The 21886-nt window shown below is 40.0% G+C and overlaps 1 protein-coding gene across 9 annotated transcripts in view; it reads right to left on the minus strand.

Annotated features, from left to right (window-relative positions):
• CMKLR2 (chemerin chemokine-like receptor 2) overlaps positions 1-21886 on the minus strand; it is an 84244-nt gene that overhangs the window by 23538 nt on the left and 38820 nt on the right. For 2 of the 9 annotated variants that reach the window (XM_082467271.1, XM_082467270.1), the window contains exon 1: positions 13161-16420. The exons of 5 other annotated variants lie outside the window; for them this stretch is intronic. The gene's annotated coding sequence lies outside the window, so the exon portion shown is untranslated. 2 more of the 9 variants (XM_082467265.1, XM_082467263.1) reach the window with 2 other exon arrangements.

A 21886-nucleotide genomic window follows, 5' to 3' on the forward strand; every position in this document is an offset into this window, starting at 1 on the left:
GGAAAAAGAAGCAGTGCAAAAGAAAGGACTCCAGAGACTGAATTATATCTGTTGGAATGGTTGAAGGAATCAGTGAGAAAGGAAGACTAAAGGAGTCTGAGATTGCAGCGCTGTTTATAGTAGCCAAGATATGGAAGCAACTTAAATGTCCATCGACACATGAATGGATAAAAAAAAGATGTGGTACATATATGCAATGGAATACTACTCAGCCATTAAAAAGAATGAAATAATGCCATTTGCAGCAACATGGATGGACCTGGAGATTATTGTACTAAGTGAAGTACGTCAGACAGAGAAAGACAAATATCATATGATATCACTTATATGCTGAATCTTTAAAAAAAATGATAAAATGAACTTATTTACAAAACAGAAACAGACTCACAGACTTAGAGAATGAAATTATGGTTATGGGGGGGAAGGGTGGGGGAGGAGGATAGATTGGGAGTTTGGGATTGACATGTACACACCGCTATATTTAAAATAGATAACCAGCAAGGACCTACTGTACAGCACAGGGAATACTGCTCAATATTCTGCAATAACCTAAATGGGAAAAGAATTTGAGAAAGAATAGATACATGTATATGTATAATTGAATCACTTTGCTGTACACCTGAAACACAATACTGTTAATCAACTACGTTCCAATATAAAGTAAAATATAAATAAATAAATAAACAAATTAATTAGAAAATAAAGGAGTCTGAGAGCTGTTTTCAGATACTTGAAGATGAGGAAAAAGTAAGACATTTATGCTGTCTTAAGGTCATAAATAGTAAGACATTTATGTTGATTCCAAAGTTGGAGCTATAGCAAAAAATTAGTTGGCATAATAGCTAGGAAAAGTTTGGCTTAGTGGATGGGATTTCCCTGGTGGTCCAGTGGTAAAGAATCCGCCTTCCAATGCAAGGGACGCAGGTTCCATCCCTGGTCAGGGAACTAAGATCCCACGTGCCGCGGGGCAACTAAGCCCACGTGCCACAACTACTGAGCTCGCGTGCCTCAACGAGAAAGCCTGTGTGCCACAAACTACAGAGCCCACGCACTCTGGAGCCCGTGCACCACAACTACAGAGCCCATGCACCCTGGAGCCTGCGCACCACAACTAGAGAGAGAAAACCCGCATGCCACAACTAGAGAGAAGCCTGCGTGCCGCAAAAGAGCCTGCGCTGAAGCGAAAGATCCCGCATGCCTCAACGAAGATCCCAAGTGCTACAACTAAGACCCGATGCAGCCAAAAAAAAAAAGAAAAGAAATAAATAAAATAAATATTTAAAAAAAGTTTGGTTTAGTCGGAACCAAGAACTTATAACTGTTCAAAACCTACCAACCGGAATTCCCTGGATGGCCAGTGGTTAGGGCTCCATCCTTCCACTGCAGGGGGCCTGGGTTTGATCTCTGATCAGGGAACTAAGATCCTGCATGTCGCAAGATGAGGCCAAAAAAAAGAGAAAACCAACCAACAAACCAAACAAAGAGATATTTATTTATACACTGCACTTGAATGGCTGCTGGCGGGGACACTGCAGAAGGCATTGACACCTGCACTCAGGGGGTCCTTAACATCATCCATTAAGGACAAGAGTCTATGATAATAGACATTACTTTTGAGCCCTTATTCTCTATTTACTGCTTAGGAAACTAAAGGTGAGGAAACTTAAGGAAATTGCAAAAACCATTCAGCTGGCGAGTTGGCATGGTTAGATTCTTATTGAAATGTGTAAGTGCCCAAGTTCTTACCCTCTGGGCACCCAAGGTACAAGAATCCTTTCTCAAGAGTGTTTAAGGAAATAGTTTCTGAGAATGACACTGAATTTAGAGAATAATTCTACTTTCCTTTTCTAGAACTGTACCTGTGGCTGAATAAAAAAGCAAAACAAAAATAAACCACTCTTCCCTGCAAATGAGGAAGACTACGAAGGAGGAAGCTCAGAATGATATAAGATAAAGAAACCCTCTTTGTTTTTTGTTTTTTAATTAATTAATTTATTTATTTTTGGCTGTGTTGGGTCTTCGTTTCTGTGCGAGGGCTTTCTCTAGTTGTGGCAAGCGGGGGCCACTCTTTTTTTTTTTTTTTTTTCAGGGGCCACTCTTCATCGCGGTGCGCGGGCCTCTCACTATCGCGGCCTCTCTTGTTGCGGAGCACAGGCTCCAGACGCGCAGGCTCAGTAACTGTGGCTCACGGGCCCAGTTGCTCCGCGGCATGTGGGATCTTCCCAGACCAGGGCTCGAACCCATGTCCCCTGCATTAGCAGGCAGATTCTCAACCACTGCGCCACCAGGGAAGCCCTCTTTGTTTTTTAATTAGACCCTTTCTCACCACTCCTCACCCGCCCCCCAACCCCCCAAGCCCAGTGGACCCAGCGGACCCAGCTTGTGAGAACAGTTTTTATCTTTGAGCTTCTGTTGTAGCTACAGTAGTGCTGTGCCAGAGGCCCATATTTACCCAGAATCTATTCTATTCCTGGGCCTGGTTCTAACTCTGCTGTTAAAGTTACTGCAAATGTGGAAAAGTGAAGAACCAAATTACCAGACCAGGAACCAAATTACCAGACCATGGCTGGAACTATCCAGCCATGGCAGCTGGATTCTGAGGCTATCAGGCAAACGCATATTCTTTACTGCTCCATAGCAGGTTAAGTCTCAAGTCCCCTTGTGGGCTCTCGTGACCTGGGCCATATGTGGACTGCATTTGCCCAAGAGCCTCTTCTTTCTGCCGGGACCCCACTGTGATTTCTTCTTGTCCTACAAAGGGCAAGGGTACTTTCAAAAGGTGCATATCCACGTCTTGGCTTAACACTTCAGGCACAGGACATAGGTGAGAGAGAAGAAAATCAGAAAGAGGAAGAAAAATTTAACCCAGTTTCTAGTTTTTTTTTTTTTTTAATTAATTTATTCTTTCTTTATTTTTTTATTGGTGGCTGCATTGGGTCTTCGTTGCTGTGCGCGGGCTTTCTCTAGTTGCAGCAAGCGGGCGCTACTCTTCCTTGTGGTGTGCGGGCTTCTCATTGCAGTGGCTTCTCTTGCTGTGGAGCACGGGCTCTAGGCGCGCGGGCTTCAGTAGTTGTGGCTCGCAGGCTCTAGAGCACAGGCTCAGTAGTTGCGGCGCATGGACTCAGTTGCTCCGCAGCATGTGGGATCTTCCCGGACCAGAGCTCAAACCCATGTCCCTGCATGGGCAGGAGGATTCTTAACCACTGTGCCACCAGGGAAGCCCCCCAGTTTCTAGTTCTGATCAAAGCCCTCCAACCAAACCCCACTGTGAGGCTCTGAGGACCCCATTTGTCCTCACCTAGCAGAGCCCTCAACGGGAACCAGGTTCTTCATGGGAGCAGTGCCCCCTAGAGGTTAGCATGACCCATCGTCACATCTCGAGATTCTCCTCTTATCTTAGATATGTTTCTTATTAAAACAAACGAGAGCTATTTTATCTCAGTACACTACTGTGGATCACTTGTGACCCATCTCTGAACATCTGGACATCTTACTCTATCTATTCCAGGATTTCTTCACAATCATCCCTGGTGTCCCAGTTCCAGAATAGTTTCTTGTTGGTTTTCCCCATTGGTCCACCCACAAATTCAGATTGCATGACATAGGGCCAAGATTAGGGTGAGGCAAGTGAGGTTGGGTCATGCAAGTACAGAGCCAGATCCTGACTTCACTTAAAATTTTGATATTTTGTTCAGCATGGATCTTTTACATTCATTTTGTTTACTGAGATTTTTGGTGCCTGTTAAATTTTACCTTAATTACCGCACCCTAGTTCCAGCCCTGCCATGACACCTGAGCCCATTGACGTACACGGTACTAGGTAGTCTATCATGTTGAAAGAGCATTGGAACTCAGGAAAGGTGGTTCTAAATTTTTGTTCTACATGTCATTAGCTGCATGACTTTGGATGAGTCACCTTCCCACTTAGGATCCCAGGGGCCAAATCTGAAAAATACAGGTGACATTTAGTTTAAACTTGTATGAGAAGGTCAGAGATGGCAGGACAATGTATTCTATCTCTTTTACTGTCTATGCCTCCAAGTAGCACCAAATCCAGTGCTTTGCACAGAATGGGTATTCAAAAAATTTCTCCTAGGGACTTCCCTAGCGGTCCAGTGATTAGGGCTCTGCGCTTCCACTGCAGGGGGCTACAGTTGAATGGTTGTAAGTGTACTGGTTGTTTACCCTCGTGATCACGTGGCTGCCTGGGAGCTGTGTCTGCTGCTGCCCAGCATCAGGAGAGAGTGTATCGCTATATCATATACTGCACATTGCTAGCTGGGAAAAGGTCAAAATCCAAAATTCCAAGTACAGTTTCTACTGAATGTGCTTTGCTTTTGCACAATCATAAAGTCAAAAAATAAGTTGAATCATCGTAAGTCGGGGACGGTCTGTACTTTTGATAATTCAAAAGCCAAGTATTTCTCCAAGTACTCAAGCCCAAGAAAGCAGTCAGAAAATATCCTGGCACCTATACAAGTAACACAATATATCGTCACTAAACATATAATGCAAGCAGTTTATTTCCTGACAAGGAACTTGGAAGAAACTGAGTAGCAAATCACTTGATACAATAAAATTCCTTTTTAAAAATTCTACTCTTAGAACACTTTCCTCTATCTTTTCTGTCCATCACAGATTTTCTCTACTAAGACAAAGTCAGACAAACCACTTCAAGCCTAAAGTCTGATTCCCTGAAACTATGTTTAATAACTCACGTGACTAGTTATTAAAAGAAAAATCTTGGCAATTCTAAGCTCAACTTTAAAGCCACCTAAGAATAGTCATGTTAATAGTAACCATAGATATCTTGAGTCAAAAACATTTTTAGTTTTGCTTGCATTCAAGATAAAGTTTTGAAGGTTCTGGAAAGAGATATTCAGAATGGTCATTCTATTACTTCTAAAAAAGTCTAATTCCACCATACCGACCTGGAAAATTGACTGAAAGGCAGTGTCCAGAATGTTCTTTAGAATTTACCTGTCTTTCACTTTGGAACTAGCTTGTTAAGCGACACCTGCGTTGAACTTTACGCCAGTTACAGTGCAAAGCAAATCATCTTCTCAAACAGGTTTTCCCAGCTCTAATGTGCTTAGGCAGCAGTTACAGGCCCTGAATTATTACCCTAAAATGGATTTGGTAAGCCTACATTAAAGAGATACATAATATGAACTAATGGTTTATTCAGTGCCTTTTCAACAACCATGAGAAGGGAGTTGATGTGATGTACCCAGAAGGTATCCCAATCAACCACTTTCACCTGCATTTCCACGAGATGGGCACCGTTCACCCAGGGTACTGAGATTGGTGCCCTTTGGTGACCTCTTCTGACCTTTGGGCATGCTAAATTTCTGCTCAGCACAAGCTTTCTCCTTGACCATGAGCTCAAGTAAGTCAAGAAAGGGATGTGGCAGCCTAAAATAAAAAGAGGGGGAGTGAATTTGCCCTTGGCTGTTTTAATAGAATTGGGGGAGTATTTGTCCAACTCTGCTTGAGCTGGTCAGAATGTACCCGGGGGTACTGTGTTCTTTCCTTGGAATTAAATTTATGAAGAACAAGGATAAACTGGAGCATGTCCAGAAGAGAGGGAACAGGTTGAAGAGAAAGCTTAAAATGACATCATGGGAGGAGTGTTGAATGAACTGGTGGAAGCTATTTATCCTGGAAAAGAAAGAGCAGGGTAACTTTTTTCATGCAGAGAAGGGAATTGTTTTATATGGCCAGAGAGTAAAGCTAAGAATATGAGGGAAAGAGAAATTTTAGCTCAATATAAAGCAAAACTTTCTAGAGATTATAGTTGTTAAAAATTGGCATTTATTCATTTAATACATATTTCCTGAGCATCTCCTATGTGTTCTAGGCCCCAATGAAACAAAAGTGAATAGCAATGAACTGAAGCCATGGAGCTTTCAGTCTAGCACAAAGCTTTGTCAGATGATGGCACATTTCTCATACTTAGAGATGTTTAATGAGACAACCATAAATTGAAGGTTTTTCTGGCATCGAATGTGACTGGACTTAATGTCTAAAGTTCTGCCAACCCTGAAACTCTATGTTTTGGTTACTCTAATGTTACACTTGATGCAGTTTAATGGCTCTCCTGGCCATGGGTCAGGATGTATGGTTCTGATTCTGTGGCTTAGCCATGGTCTTCTATCAGTCAATGCATATATGCAGTGCTGCCTCTGCTAAGTGTAGTTTCATTTTATTTTATTATTTTATTTTATTTTATTTTATTTTATTTTATTTTATTTTATTTTATTATTTTATTTTATTTTATTTTATTTTTCTGCTAAGAGGGATGGGGGGGCATGGAGAGAAAACACTATAAAAGTTCTTTCATATGTGATGTACAGTGAAGGGAAACAATTTTCTTATGCCCCATATTCACCCCCAAAGATCTGGTTATCATTTCTATTACTTTTATTCTTTTTCAACTTGCCATTATTGCTTGGGGAATGGGAGCTCTTCCTTTACAGACCAGTTTCAATTCTTTAATCTCTTTGAAGGAGGATGGAGTCAGGTGGCTAAAAACCACAGAATCATAGTCCTTAAAGTAAGATGAGATAGTAGAGATAATCTACTCTAGTCCTTTCATTTTATACACAAGAAAACAGAAATTTAGCAGAACACTTTAAAAGACCTGAACATGAAAGACAGAAGCACCAATAACCACTAGAATTTTAGGCAGAATATCGACGTTGGGCAAAGAAAGTTTTATGAAGAATCAAATAGAGGGACTTCCCTGGTGGTCCAGTGGTTAAGACTCTGCCCTCCCAGTGGAGGGGGCACGGGTTCAATCCCTGGCTGGTGAACTAAGATCCCACATACTGCATGGCGAGGCCAAAAAAGAATCAAATAGAACTTCTAGAAATTACAAAGTTAATCTTGAAATTTAATTTAATGGATGCATAAAATTGTAGCTTAGACCCAGTTGAAGGGAGAATGTAAACTAGAAGACATATCTGAAGAAGTTATCCAAAATGTAACACAGAGAGACAATGATATGAAAGATATGAAAGGAAGGCTAAAAAATGAGGAGCAAAGAGTAAGAAGATCTAACATATATCAACTCAGAGTTTCAGAAGAGGATAAAGCCTTGTGTTAACCAGGTGGTTAAAAGTGGATGCACAGGGACTTCCCTGGTGGACCAGTGGGTAAGACTCCATGCTCCCCACGGAGGGGCCCTGGGTTCAATCCCTGGTCGGGGAACTAGATCCCACATGCATGCTGCAACTGAGAGTTCACATCCGCAAAGAAGATCTCACATGCTGAAACTAAGGCATGGCGCAGACTAAATAAATAAATAAAAAAGAAAGAAAGTAAAAGCCAGGGATCCTTAAAAAAAAAAAAAGTGTATCCACAATCAGAATCTAGTTTATATTCAGATGTTTTGATCATTTAATAATAAAGGATTATAAAATAATGTCCATAATAGTCCTAATCAGGACAGAGGATGACTGATTTGGGTACCACTCAATCTGGTGATTCTCAGAGGTGCCAGATATTCTCTGGAGAGGAGAGGGTCCCCCACTGTTGTCTTGATAGCATCCACAAACCCTTACATCTGTGGTTTAGGAGGAAGGGTTCCTGTGGTCTTCATCTAACTATAGAACAACTCTTTAAGAGAATAAAATTGGAAGACAAAAATTATCCTAAAAGGAAATCAGAACCATGATTTGTAAAATTATGAAATGCCTGTAAATTTCTCATATTGGTCATGTTTTTGCTATCTAATTATTCTCCTCTAGTGAGTAATAGTAAAGTCCTTAAGACAAAAATAAATTTTTGCGGAGCAAAGAATATGGAAGTTGGAGAGACTTGTGACAAGAGAAGTAGGTAGATCAGCTACTGAGAGAGAGGTAAGTGCTGAGTTTCTGGGGCCCCTCAAGGATAAGAAGAGAAAACTGGCAGCTGGTTCAAGTCTGGCTCTGAGGTTGAACAGTAGAAAAAGACAAGCAGGATTCCCCAACAATGCATCACTGCAGTCAACATAATAACTTTTTCCTCCTTACTATAGTCAGATAAGAAATGACAGTGTAGGTAGAACCTTCCTAAGGACAACAATAATATCTCAAAAGCTAGGTGGAGTTGTGTTTCTAGCAATATGGTATTATAGATACTCTTTTAAATCTTTTCACTACAAAATCTCTAAAAGCCACTGTACTAAATGTAAAAATCATCTTTTTAAATGTATGGCTGAGCTGGCAAGAAAGTAAGGAAAATCCTTAGTGGCCTGAACTGAAATGGGAACAGGAATCTAGAGAGACATCAAAGTTTTTGGCTGTCTTATCGCCCATGTGATCTTTCCTTTGTTCTTACCTCCATGCAAAGCTCAGAAGGTATAACGTAAGACCTGGAAATTTCCTTAAATGCCTAGAACCAATAAGTAACCCAGTTTTTGGTGAGAGGCTCTGTGTGCATATTGGGGGGGCATTTTCAACTCTGCCTTAGCTTCCACTTTCCTTGCACGGAATCTCAAGGTCATCCAGAGGTGAGAGCTTAGGGCCTTTTCAGGTCTTTCTTGTCAATGCACAGAGCCCTGGGCATGAGCACAACCCTATACGTGCATGTGGCCTTCTTGATTCAGAAGGTTCCCAAAGCCCCTCTGTATGTCTCATTCTGTTTTTAATTTTTTGTTATTCTAATGTTTTCCCCCAACTGGTATCCATCACCTCAGGCAGCTGCAAAGTTAAGTAATTGCCTGTAATTGTTTTCAACAAATGTTTATGGGGAAAAAGTTTTTCACACTTAATGAGCTCTGAGTTAAGTCAAATAGACGGTCTTGCAAGTGGGATTTTCCAGGGAACAAACAGGTCATATAATAAATCTCTGGGGATGAAGCTTTGAAGGAGCTCCAGCCCCTTTCTGTTCCTTCCAGTGGCTGTCGGGCTGCTGGTCTTCACCATGAATGCAGGCTGTTGGTTTTCAAGAATATCACAAAGCAGGAGAGTCCGAGATGGGACTAGGGCAAGTTAAAAATGCCACAAAACTCATTTCTTTTACTGAGATTGAACAGTTTTTCCCCTCCTTCTCCTCCTCCTCCTTCTTCTTACATAAACACTCCCCAGATTGTTGCAAGCCTTTGGGAAATTTCCAGAGTTCTGAAACATTTGATTCTGACCATTTGCCAGTTTCTTGTTGCTTCTGTGGAAGAGAGAATTTTCTGAGGTCCTTACTCCACTATTTTTGCTGATGTCACCTGGATAGGGAGTTTGAATTGGCATACTCTGTGCGTCTGGAAACCACTTGGCCCAAATAGCATGGTGTTCTTTTAAAAAGTAGGCTTATGAAATCTAGGAGGAATGTAGACTACTTAATAGTTAAATTCCTATGGAAAAATGTATATTTTCCCACCATTTCCTTCTCCTTCCTAAGCTTGATTTAGCCCTAGAGACTATAAAAGTGAATGAATAAATAAATGAATTAATCAGTTAAATTCGTGACTCCTCAAAGGGTCCGGTACAGGGACTTAAACATAATGGACACTCAAGGAATAGTGCTGAGCCAAAATAGATTGGCTCAAAATAGGCAAAATTGACCTGTTCTCTATTATATCTTATCCTATTCATAACATTAAATATTTGGTTTTATATTTATCCCACATAAAATTGTATACTTTATATATTGAAGATTTCCCACTTCCTTTAGTTTTTATGGGATATATCTTCGGGTAAAAAATAAGTCCTATAATATAGTTTTAACAGTAAATTCTTTCCATTAAAAAAAAGAAGAAAGGAGAAAGGAGGGAGGAGACAGGAAGATATTCTTGTCAGTTGTCAAGGTGGTGGCCACTGACAAATTTTGCAAGTATTTTGACAAACACCTAGCAGAAATAGGCTTATTTTCCATCAGAAAACTCATAACTAACTCAATTGAAGGATATTAGGTAAAGAAGCCTGTTCGGAAATAATCTGAAAAGATTCTTGTGTCTCATGTCTTTCTTAATTTGTTATAATGAATGAGTCATAATATTTTAAGAGGATTAGAGCTGCGTATAATGAGAGTGCTACATTTAAAGGACTAACAATATAATATAATATGATTATGATACAACATAATATGATGGGATAAGATAATATGATTCTTTCATTTCCTGTTCTCACTAACACATTACAAAAAATACTAAGTGGCTTTTTATTTTGCTTTATTTTGTTAGAGAAGATGTGAACGTGAAGTAGAATCTGGCTATGTTTTCACACACAAATACATACGTGCACAAATAATGACAACTCAATTTTATAAAAATGTAATGAAAACGGTATAAAAGCCGTTTTATAAAAAAAAAAACGTTTTATCTCTTTACTTCTCTTTGACTCTCCTTAATTAATAATGGATATAAAAGCAGGCCTTCAATTATTATTCTAACAAAGATAGTCCACATCTTTAAAAATTATTTCATCTGTATTAATACTTAAAATCATCTAAGAAAAAGCAAATGGTATTTTCCTCAGTTCTTGTGACATTATGTCTTATGCCTTTCAAATTTGAAAAAAAAAACAAAAAAAAAACCACTCTGAAAAATAGGAAGGTTCTTCAAGACATCACACCCAGTCTCCTTAGAAAGTCTTTGATATGGAAAAACAAATAGAGGGATTGTTCCAGTTTAAAAGAGAAAAGACCCAAAAAAAGGAATTTAACGTGACCATTGATTAGATACTGATTTTAAAACTCTATAAAAGATATTCTTAGGATAATAGGGTGAATTTGAATATGAATTGAATATCATTAAGATATTTTTTCATTTTCTTAGGTATGTTAATGATGTTGTTTTGTAGGAGAATCTTCTTCATTATAGGTGCATGCTGAAGTTTTTAGGGCTGAAGTCTACAACTTAACTTTCAAAAGATTCAGAAAGATATATATATATAGTCCTGGGATAAACCATAATGGAAAATAATGTAAAAAAAGAATGTATATATATGTATAATTGAGTCACTTTGCTGTACAGCAGAAATTAACACAACATTGTAAATCAACATTGTAAATCAAAAGACAAGAAAAGAAATATATATATATATATATATATATATATGTACACACACATAGTAGTTGTCCAGCTGGGAATGTAAAATCTGATTTCAATCATGGAATGTGGTAAATGCAAATGCATTGTCCAGATCCCCCTACAAGGACAAACTAACTCCTGGGAGAGCTGTCAAGAGGCCACATCCAACTAATAGCCCTTCAGAGACTGCTGCTACTACACAGAACCCCTTTGCCCAAGGTCATGCCCTTCTAGGATAGCCAACTGTCAGCGATGATTGAGGTGGAAGTAGAAAGGCCTGGTCACTATGGACCAAAGGGGGATAATCCTGATGGGTCCATTTTAGCTTCAGAGGTCCATCTGGAGTCGGCTCTGGCTGTCAGTCCTACCTTACAGCTCAACTTCTCCCTCTGCCCGGTTGTGTTGTTCCCCGAACGCCCCCACCCCCCATTCCACACGCAGGTATCGATCCTAAGGGCATAACCTAGTAAATACCTGACCCTTAAATTCTGTCTCAAAGTCTTCTAGGAGAACTGAATCTGCGACACAAGATGGGGTATTAGACAACCTCTAAATGAAGAACATTTTTTTTTAAAGTTCTGTTTTCTTAAAAAATGCCAGTGTCATCAAAAACAAAGAAAAGCTGTGGAAATGTTCTGTGGAAATTAAAAGAGGCTAGAGGGCTTCCCTGGTGGCGCAGTGGTTAGGAATCCGCCTGCCGGTGGCGGGGACAGGGGTGCGATCCCTAGTCCGGGGGCATCCCACATGCTGCGGAGCAACTAAGCTCGTGCACCAACAACTACTGAGCCTGTGCTCTAGAGCCCTCGAACCACAACTACTGAAGCCCAAGCGCCTAGAGCCCGTGCTCCGCAACGAGAAGCCACCGCAGTGAGAAGCCCGCGCACCGCAACGAAGAGCAGCCCCCACTCGCGCCAACTAAAGAAAGCCCGCGCGCAGCAACGAAGACCCAATGCAGCCAAAAATAAATAAATAAAATAAATAAATTTATAAAATAAAAGAGACTAGAGAAACGCGTGACAACTAAATGAGATATGTGATGTTGGACTGCATCCTGTACTAGAGGAAAATAAAAGGCCAAAAAGAACACTGCTGGATCAACTGACAAACTAGAATGTGGATTACAGATGAGATTAAAAAAAGTATTGCATCAAAACTATTATATATAGAATGGATAAACAGCAAGTTCCTACTGTATAGCACAGGGAACTATAGTCAATATCCTGTGATAAACTATAACGGAAAAGAATATTAAAAAAAAGAATGTATAGGGACTTCCCTGGTGGCACAGTGGTTAAGACTCCATGCTCCCAATGCAGGGGGCCTGGGTTCGATCCCTGGCCAGGGAACTAGATCCCACATATATGCTGCAACTAAGAGTTCACATGCCACAACTAAGGAGCCTGCCTGCCTCAACTAAGACCCAGCACAACCAAGTAAATAAATAAATATTAAAAAAAAGAATGTATATATATATATATGTATAACTGAATCACTTTGCTATACAGCAGAAATTAACACAACCTTGTAAGTCAACTATACTTCAATTAAGAAAAAGTACCGCATCAATTTTAAATTTCCTGTAATTGGTAAATATACAGTGGTTATGTAGGAAAATGTCCTTGTTCTTAGGAAATAGACACTGAAAAATATAGGGGAAAGAGGGCACATTGTATGCAACTTCCTCTCGAACGGTTCAGAAAACGTACATACACACATACATAGAATATAGTAAAAGCAAATGGGGCAGGGAATTCCCTGGTGGTCCAGTGGTTAGGACTCTGCACCCTCACTGCCGAGGGCCCGGGTTCAATCACAGGTTGGCCAAAAAAAAAAAAGCAAATGGGGCAAGAGTTTAAAAATTGGTGAATCTAGGTAAAGGGGATATGAGAGGATTCTTCTTATTTTTCTTGCAACTTTTCTGTAGGCCTGAAATTATTTTCAAATAAAAAATTAAATATATGTACGTATATATGTATATATAAATATAAATAATTACAGATCAACCAGCTGTAGCAAAATGTTAACAATTGATTTATGTTATAAGTATATAGTTGTTCTCTGTCCTCTTCTTTGAACTTCTCTGAATGTTAAAAATTTTTCATAATGAAAATGTGGAAAGAAAATACAGGCCCGGATGTTTGCTGTGGCTTACCTCTTTAAGGCTTGCAAGATTATGCCTTTAGGGCTTCCCTGGTGGCATGGTTAAGAATCCGCCTGCCAATGCAGGGGACACGGGTTCAAGCCCTTGTCCGGGAAGATCCCACATGCCACGAAGCAACTAAGCCTGTGCACCACAACTACTGAGCCTGCGCTCTGCAACTACTGAAGCCCGTGTGCCTAGAGTCCGTGCTCTGCAACAAGAGAAGCCACCACAATGAGAAGCCCGTGCACCTCAACGAAGAGTAGCCTCCGCTCGCCGCAGCTAGAGAAAGCCCACGGGCAACAGCGAAGACCCAACACAGCCAAAAATAAAATAAAGAAAATAAATAAAAATTAAAAAAAGAAAAAGATTATGCCTTTATTTCAGGTTGCTGCCGCGAGTTTTCTGGTCACTCTATTTGTGATTAACTTAGAGAACACAGATTAGCATACCAATTAGACTCTTAAAATTTCCCCCTCTATAAAGTAGAACTCTGTAAATCATTAACTATTTACCTCCTCACTCTAAGAAACCCTGTTAGATATACAGTATAAACTCTGAGTACCAAAACTTTGTCTTTTTTTATTCTCTACTATGTCCTTAGTTGCTAGATAAATTCCTAGAGCATGGAATATGCTCAGTAAATATCTGTTAAAGGAACAAGTGAGGAAGATCTAAAATAACTATGCTTTTGGTATAGATTAATAATTTTACCTACCAAACTCCTATCAAATCAACTCTTTTACCTACCAAATCAACTCCTATCATTATGGCCAAAATTAAATTTGATTTTACTGTTTTTGCTTACTTTCTCTTTCTTACTACAAGTTGGGAGAATCAGAATTTTGTAATTATTTCAGCAAACAAGTAGTTAATCAGGGTGAAGCTGAGCCGGGAAGTAGTCTGAAGTAGTGCTTCTGGGTTCCTGGGGGGAGCAGCAGAGAGCCTTTGGAATGCAAACCCATTAGGGTTCTCAGGTGCAGGGTGACCTTGAGGAAAGAGGTGCAATGGTAGCTAAGGGCTTAGGAGGGGGGGACCCACCACACAGGATTGAGCTGACTTGAAACAGGAGAACCAATGCTCCACTGCATGTGGAGGAATGAAGTCAGGAGGCTCTATGAAGCCACACGTCAGAGAATATAGCCCATTTATTAGCAAATTGTCAATACTCACTCAGTGAGACTGGAAATGAATAAAGCTGCAGGAGACAGAGTAGCCAGGAATCAGAATGCAGAAATTAGGACTGGAGCAGGAACCAAGAGGAAACTAAACAGATGTGGAAATAGGGCACAGCAGCTGGAGGCATCAGTTTTGTCCTGTTTGGATGTTTCCCCACATGGGCCTGGGCAGAAGTGTTAACCATGAAACAAGAGCCTTCCCATGATCATGACCTGCTGACACACCACTGGGGCTGATGGTGCTTGTGGCTAACTGGGGCTAAAGTGTCCCTCTGAGGCACACGCTGCTGTTGTTTCAGGGCACCCTTTATATTCTGCTTTACTATCCTTACTGTTTCTACTTCCAGCTCAGAATCAGAGAAAGTAGAGCAAAGTATCACCAAGAGCCTGCAATTTTTCATCTTTATCCTCCCATCCAGAGCCCACCTTCTCATTTGCAAATCTAGAAAGCTGTTTTCTCCCTAGGCAACTTTTATTCAAAATAATTTGTTTAAATTTATAATTATTTTGCATTGAATAATTTAATTTATCTTTTAAACTAACGGATCAGCAGATTATCTGAAATGTTTTCAAAGTGACGTCTTATCATACTGCTTAAAAAGGACCACACTCCTCCATCTCGACACATTGAGGTGGAACATTGGAAGTAAAATCAGTACAGTGGTCTTAATACAGAGGTACACTGTCAGACATGACTTATGATATTTAGGCATCCTGAACAATATGATTTATGGTTGGGTTTTATTTCAGGTTCTCTCTGCTTGTCATTGTCTTCGTCTATTTTACAATCGTGCAATAATCTCATCCAGAGAAATACAAATGAATTGTGTCTAATGGAATGCAATCAGTTATTGCCCTGTAAATATTGACCAGTTTTGCCAGTTTTGTAACTGTTTATAAATCCATTTCAACATTCCTGATGGTCTACACATTTGTGAGACTTTGAATTCTCCTTTTTACCCATTGTAACATCTTAACTGATTCTATCATTAATAGAGTTAAGTAAAACCTTTGAAACAGGTTAACTTTATATTTGTATGTGAGTCATGACTTACCTGTTTTTTAAAAAATGGTCTTTTAATAGGCCTTTAGTCCAAAAGTATTGGTCTGACCTTGGGAGGACAAATGAGAGTAGGGAGAGGCGGGTAGGGATGTGGTAAGGTTTTTTAAGAAGTGTATATGAAGTTTCTTTCTGGCCCACTCAATTTCCAAAACCTAGATTTACCTTCCACTCCTAGGATGATGATGGAACCGAGCATCGGGACAGGGGAAGCACTCACTTAGGGGAAAGGGGTGGGGTAGGGCTGGGGGCTTGGGTTAAGTGCAATACCAGGCAAGCAGGGAAGGGCTGAAGGAGAGAGAATTCTGATACCACCACACATTTGTATTGCAAATTCTTTCTTTAGGGATCCCAGCCTCTTTTCCCTGCATCCTTCATTCCTATCTGCTCTCTTTAAGGACAGTATGTTAAAGCCAGGCCCTTGATATGACTGCTGGAAGATTTATACAATTGTTTGACACAGCCAGGATATTAGCACAGCATTCAAATATGTGCAGCTTTCCTTTTCTCTCTCTCTCTCTCCTTTATTTTTTTGCGTCAGACTGAGGCCTCTTAATCCCTTCAGCTGCTACTCAGAGGAAGGGAGTCAGGCCAGTGTTCTAGCCACACCAAACTCCAAATAATTGGTTAGATATGGCACTTTGCCTGATCAGCGCTGCAGCTGGAGAACACAGAATGCCTTCCTCGGCCTGAGGATGGGTACACTGTCTGCCTCACCGAAGAGGGATGAAGAGAAGTCCCAGTATTATCTGATCGGCTCCGCCCTTGCCTCAGCTCTCCCTTGGGATAAGTAAACCCATCAGGGTGTTTATGCAGAGTGGACTTTTATTTCTGCATTCGCTTCTCCAGTCCTCCCGGTCTGTCTTCTTTCTCTTCTGTCCCCTTGGCTAAGCTTCCCTCTTCCCTCCCAGTCCCTCCTCACCACGCGCTTCGATGTAATCCAGAAACAATTACCATCCTTTCTGGGCAGTATTTTATGGTGGTTAAGAACAAGAGCCCTGGGGTCAGACAGGCCTTGGTTTCTAACTGCAGTGCCACTTATCACCTACCTGTGTGGCCTTGGGAAGTCAGTCAAAAGCTCTAACCATCAGTTTCTCCATCTGTAAAAATGATACAGGGACAATAATATCTACTTTATCGGGCAGCTGTGAGGAGGAAGTGAAGCAATGGAGTGAAGCTCAATGTCGGACACAGTCATCTATTATGACTGTAACCTTCTTCTCAGTTTCCAGTCTCCTATTTCCTATTTTCCCTCTGTTTCTAGTGTACTTCTAGTGTACTTCTATTTCCTATTTTCTTATTTGTAGGTACTACTTCACATTTTTCCCCTCAGTCCAACATAGATACTGATGAGGTTCAAGACATGCTAGCCCCAAATATGACACCTTGGCATATGGAATAGTTTCTTTAAAAAATTTATTTATTTTATTTTATTTGTTTTTGGCTGCACTGGGTTTTCATTGCTGTGCACGGGTTTTTCTCTAGTTGCGGCGAGCGGGGGCTACTCTTCTTTGCGGTGCGCGGGCCTCTCATTGTGGTGACTTCTCTTGTTGTGGAGCACGGGCTCTAGGTGTGTGGGCTTCAGTAGTTGTGGCTCGTGGACTCAGTAGTTGTGGCGCACGGGCTTAGTTGCTCCGCAGCATGTGGGATCTTCCTGGACCAGGGCTCGAACCCGTGTCCCCTGCATTGGCAGGTGGATTCTTAACCACTGCGCCACCAGGGAAGTCCCGAAATGGTCATTTTTAAGAAAATTATTGAAGTGCACTCACTGAGTTTGAGCAGATTGCATTTGACATGGCTTGAAAACAGATCTAGTTTTTAACAAATCAAGCTTTTGTTTAATTAAGACTGAAATAAATGAGTGAATATTCTTATAAATAATCTAATAAAAAGTTAAAATGAAGAGACACTCGCCACAATCATCTCCACGCCTGCCCGTGTTCTGGGGGATAGAATACATTTCTGAGGAAATCTGAAAATACCACTTTTATATCGTGTTTGGTATATTATAATTCCTCTTAAGAGATAAACAGTTTTAGGTGTGTGCTGAAGTTCCCCCTTCCTTATTCAATCTCTCAAAAACCAAAAAGCAAACCAAGGAGAAATGCTATGCTTATACATGAAATATCATTCCAGAGCAAGGCATCTCTCCCAGACAAGGAAGGAAGAATTTAGTCATTTTACTATCTTCTAAGTTTTTCCATCTTCTTGGTTGGTGCATGTAAAGAACTGAATTAAATACGCTGTGTGTGTGAGTGTGTTGATAATGGTAAAATCAACCAGGAGGTGAATGGTTTTATTTTGAATAGACTTAATGAAATGAAAGCCCATATGGGGCAGAATGACAATGAAACAGAAGTCATGTTTAGTATTATCTATACAGTTGGGTAATAGAATAAGCAATTTATATAAACTTAGTATTTCCCATAAAGTAACCAAACAATTGATTTGACTAAGCTCTTATTTCCTGAACTTGCTGATGGTTTGGTATTAAGGAGAAAACCACCATTTCTTCTAAAGGGTAAGCTGTGTTTTTAGATATTACTTTCCTTGCCTGATTTCCAGAATTCTTGCCTGATCTCTACAAGCCTATCCCTCAACTTATTTCAGGGTCCCTGATCTACACGCTTCACACAGAATTTTTAGTTATATATTTGAATGCTTATTTGATGAATGTCTCTCCTCCACCAGAATGTACTTTTGCTTACCTTATACTCCCAGAACCTAGCACAGTGCCAGGCAGAGAATAGAGCTCAATAATATTTATTGACTAGAAGAACAGCTATTCAGTGGGTTTTGATAAAAGGCATTCATGCTCACGGGCATTGCAGCAACTAACATTTATTTATATTTGTCTGAGAAGGCAAAGGTGAGTTTGAGAAGGAAATTTAAGCTCTTAATTACCATCAAATCCATTAGGTCTTGTTCTCAGTTCCTCGTCTTATTAAAGGTGTTAAAAGAATGTTGAATCTCACTCCTTAGAGATGTATTAAATCTGTCTGGCCACTTAATTAGGCCAGGACTTTTGAATGACAACAGGTCCCACTTACAGGGCAAGATGATGAGGTTTTTCTCTAGACTATTATCAGGAGCAAATTACTTCACTATAAACCAGTTGTCTAATAATGTATTGCTTATAATTAAGACTAGTTTACCTAATACATTCAAAATGAGGAAGCAAATACCAAGCACATGTAAGTATATAATACCTTTTAACACATTACAGTAATACGGTAACATCTCCTGAGTACTTGTTAAGTACGCTACAATGCTAAGCAACTTTACATGCATTTTCACATTTCATTCTCACAACAACCCTGTGAGGTACTATTATTTCTATAAGGCTAAGAGAGGTTGGGCAATTAGCAAAAGTGGTGAAGCCCAGGCAAGACTTCTGGGTCTGTCTGACTTCAGGGACTTCCTTCTTAATCCTTGTACACAACGTCTCTCTAGTAATCATCTGTTAATGTGTTCATCTCCCTTGCTTAACGGTGAGAGCCTCAAGGGCAAGGTCTAAGTTTTACTCATCCTTGTATCTCAAGTACAGAACAGAGTGCAGGAAATATAATAGGTGCTCAATAAAAGTTTAGTGAATGAAAGAGGAAGTACTTTCTCGTCCTCAAAACTATAGTATGTTTAGTATAGTTTTAGTGTTAAACATAGTTAACTATATAATGTGCATGAATAAAATACACAAATCAAACAAATACTTATGTAATAAAGCAAATAATATATGAATATATCTTACTGTTTTTATTAAATTAGTAATCCATATTTAATGTTGAAGCATACAACATTGTCAAGGTCAAATAACAGCACTTTTATATGGTATAACTTCATTAAAAAAAAAACTATGTCAACTCTTAGCTACATAATTAAGCAGAATGCTCCATTACCAGATGTTTTCCACTGAAATAGAGGTTTATCATTATAAACTGCCAAAGAGAAAGTTTTATGAAAAATTAAGGGTGTCATATCTATAAGCACTTTCTTCTAGGTCTAATGATCTAATTTCATATACAAATTATTTTTCATGCCCTTAGGTCCTAATGAAAATTAACCCAGCACTTATTATTACACTTGGCTTTGATTCTCTCTTTTCTAAGCTGCCAGGTTGCATACCTCCTTGCAAAAGTCCTTCTTCATGAAGTTCTCCCTTTTTAGTATTAACTCTGCCTTTATCCCAAGCCCTGATGCACCCCCTAGTGTTCCTCAAACACTTCTATAATTATTATGTCTGTTTATAATGATCACTTTTTGTTGAATGCTGGGGTCTGTTATATGCGATTGTGTAAAGCATTTATAATGGAGGAACTATACTGAAAGGGAGCAGAATATGCTACCCCCAAATATGCCACTTTGGCATATTAATATTTTGAATTAAAATTACTTGAGAAACAGTTGGTGCAAGAAGGACACTCTGACCCTCCTTTGTCCCCCTGAAAGCAGAAAATAAATCTCCTATGTGAAAGGTACCCTCCCTGTATCAGGAGGGTAGAAGATATCCTTATCACCAGAAATAGGGAATTTAGGGCCAAGAAGGCTGTATAAACAAAACTTGTTACTTCTTCACTAATTTACTACCCCAAACCCAAAATTCTTTGTGCTGTCAATTCTTCACAAATTTATTGTTTCTTTGTCTAAAAGGTATAAAATCTGCCTGCCTTGGTTACTTCTTTGAATCTCATATTATATGGACTCCCGTACACATGACATTAAATTTTTCTCCTGTTAATCGGTGTTATGCTGATTTAATTATTACACCAGCCAAATAACTTAGAAGGGAAGAAGGGAAAAGTTTTCCACCCCTACGATACCCAACTGATTTGGTTATTTTACTAAGTGACTGGCTGGTTGACCATGGACTGTTCTTAAATAACATTTTTGTTTCTTGCATAAAAAGAAACACAAAATTAGAACTTCAGAGAGTAACCCTTGAGGGCTTTCAGAGCACACAGGATAAGCTTTGCTTCTGCATGATTCCTGAGTGAAGACTATGACCTATCCTTATTGAATTCTTTATATGCTAAATTTTATGAAATAAATTACTTTCTTGGTTTCACCATGCTTTGAACTTTGCCATCTAGTGATTGCATTTTTGTCAGCAGTACCAACAAGGTCTCATGTTTTTGGTGTTCTAACTTAGTCCACCTGACCCCGTGGTGGGCCTGAATTCTTTTTCTACTCTACTTCAGTCTTCAATTTAAAAGCTACACCCTGGGACTTCCCTGGCGGCACAGTGGTTAAGAATCCACCTGCCAATGCAGGGGACACGGGTTCGAGCCCTGGTCTGGGAAGATCCCACATGCCGCGGAGCAACTAAGGCTGTGCACCACAACTACTGAGCCTGCGCTCTAGAGACTGCGAGCCACAACTACTGAGCCCGTGTGCCACAACTACTGAAGCCCATGCACCTAGAGCCCGTGCTCCGCAACAAGAGAAGCCACCACAATGAGAAGCCTGCACACCGCAACGAAAGAGTAGCCCCGGCTTGCCGCAACTAGATAAAGCCTGCGCACAGCAACGAAGACCCAACGCAGCCAAAAATAAATAAATAAAAATTAATTAATTAATTAATTAAAAAAAAGACTCCGAGCTCCCAGTGCAGGGGCCCCCAGTGAGGGGGGCCCAGGTTCAATCCCTGGTCAGGGAACTAGATCCCGCATGCCTCAACAAAGATCCCGTCTGCTGCAACTAAAGACCTGGCGCAGCCAAATAAATAAATAATTTTTTAAATTAAAAAATACAATTAAAAAAATAAAAACTACACCCCAAGCAAAGTCCACTTGAGAATTTCTTGGTTCTAGTTGGGTTAGCCTTTGAGTGCACCTATATTATGTGGCTTGGTTAAATTCTGAAATACTGTATGTATATCAGCAACACTGGTATTACAGGTTTTCAGGACATAATGAGACCCTTCAATGCAGAATTTAATTAGGCATGGATTTCCTAGAGAACAGAAACAGCACAGTGAAAACTGTAAAGTGCTATGTAAGTATATATTTATTGTAACCTGAAAATTTCCCCAGTTCACACTGGGCACAAATGGGGTAGTATTTAGAATTTTAATTCAGGATTCATTAAGGTGTCCTCATTGGCTGATGTAATATCCACTATATTTGCCCAATAAAGAGATCATACTTGAGAAGAGTTCACTGGAAAGTATTTCCAGGGCCTCCAGAAGATGCATTACATGTGTCTGTAGACACGTTTGCTCCTCTTGGGTACCACGACTCCATCAGGTGTGTTGCCAGAGTGCTGGCTACTCGCCTTGTCAAAGCTGGCTAGAGACTTGGGATGAAGCGAGGGCAGAGGGCTCAATTCGCTTCCATTATATAGATCCTTTTTTTTGTTAGAGGAGACCCAAAATAGGCCTGCTTTTGCCCTGATGTTTTAGTGGAAACAACTCTGCATTTTTAATTGCATGCTGCTCTTACACCCCCTCTCCTCTCAGAGGTCAAAGGCTGTTCTGGGCTCCCCCTCCTAGCAAGTTCCTCCAC

This window comes from Balaenoptera physalus (assembly GCF_965194825.1).
Source record: "Balaenoptera physalus genome assembly, chromosome: 6".
In the NCBI taxonomy this organism is placed as follows: Eukaryota; Metazoa; Chordata; class Mammalia; order Artiodactyla; family Balaenopteridae; genus Balaenoptera; species Balaenoptera physalus.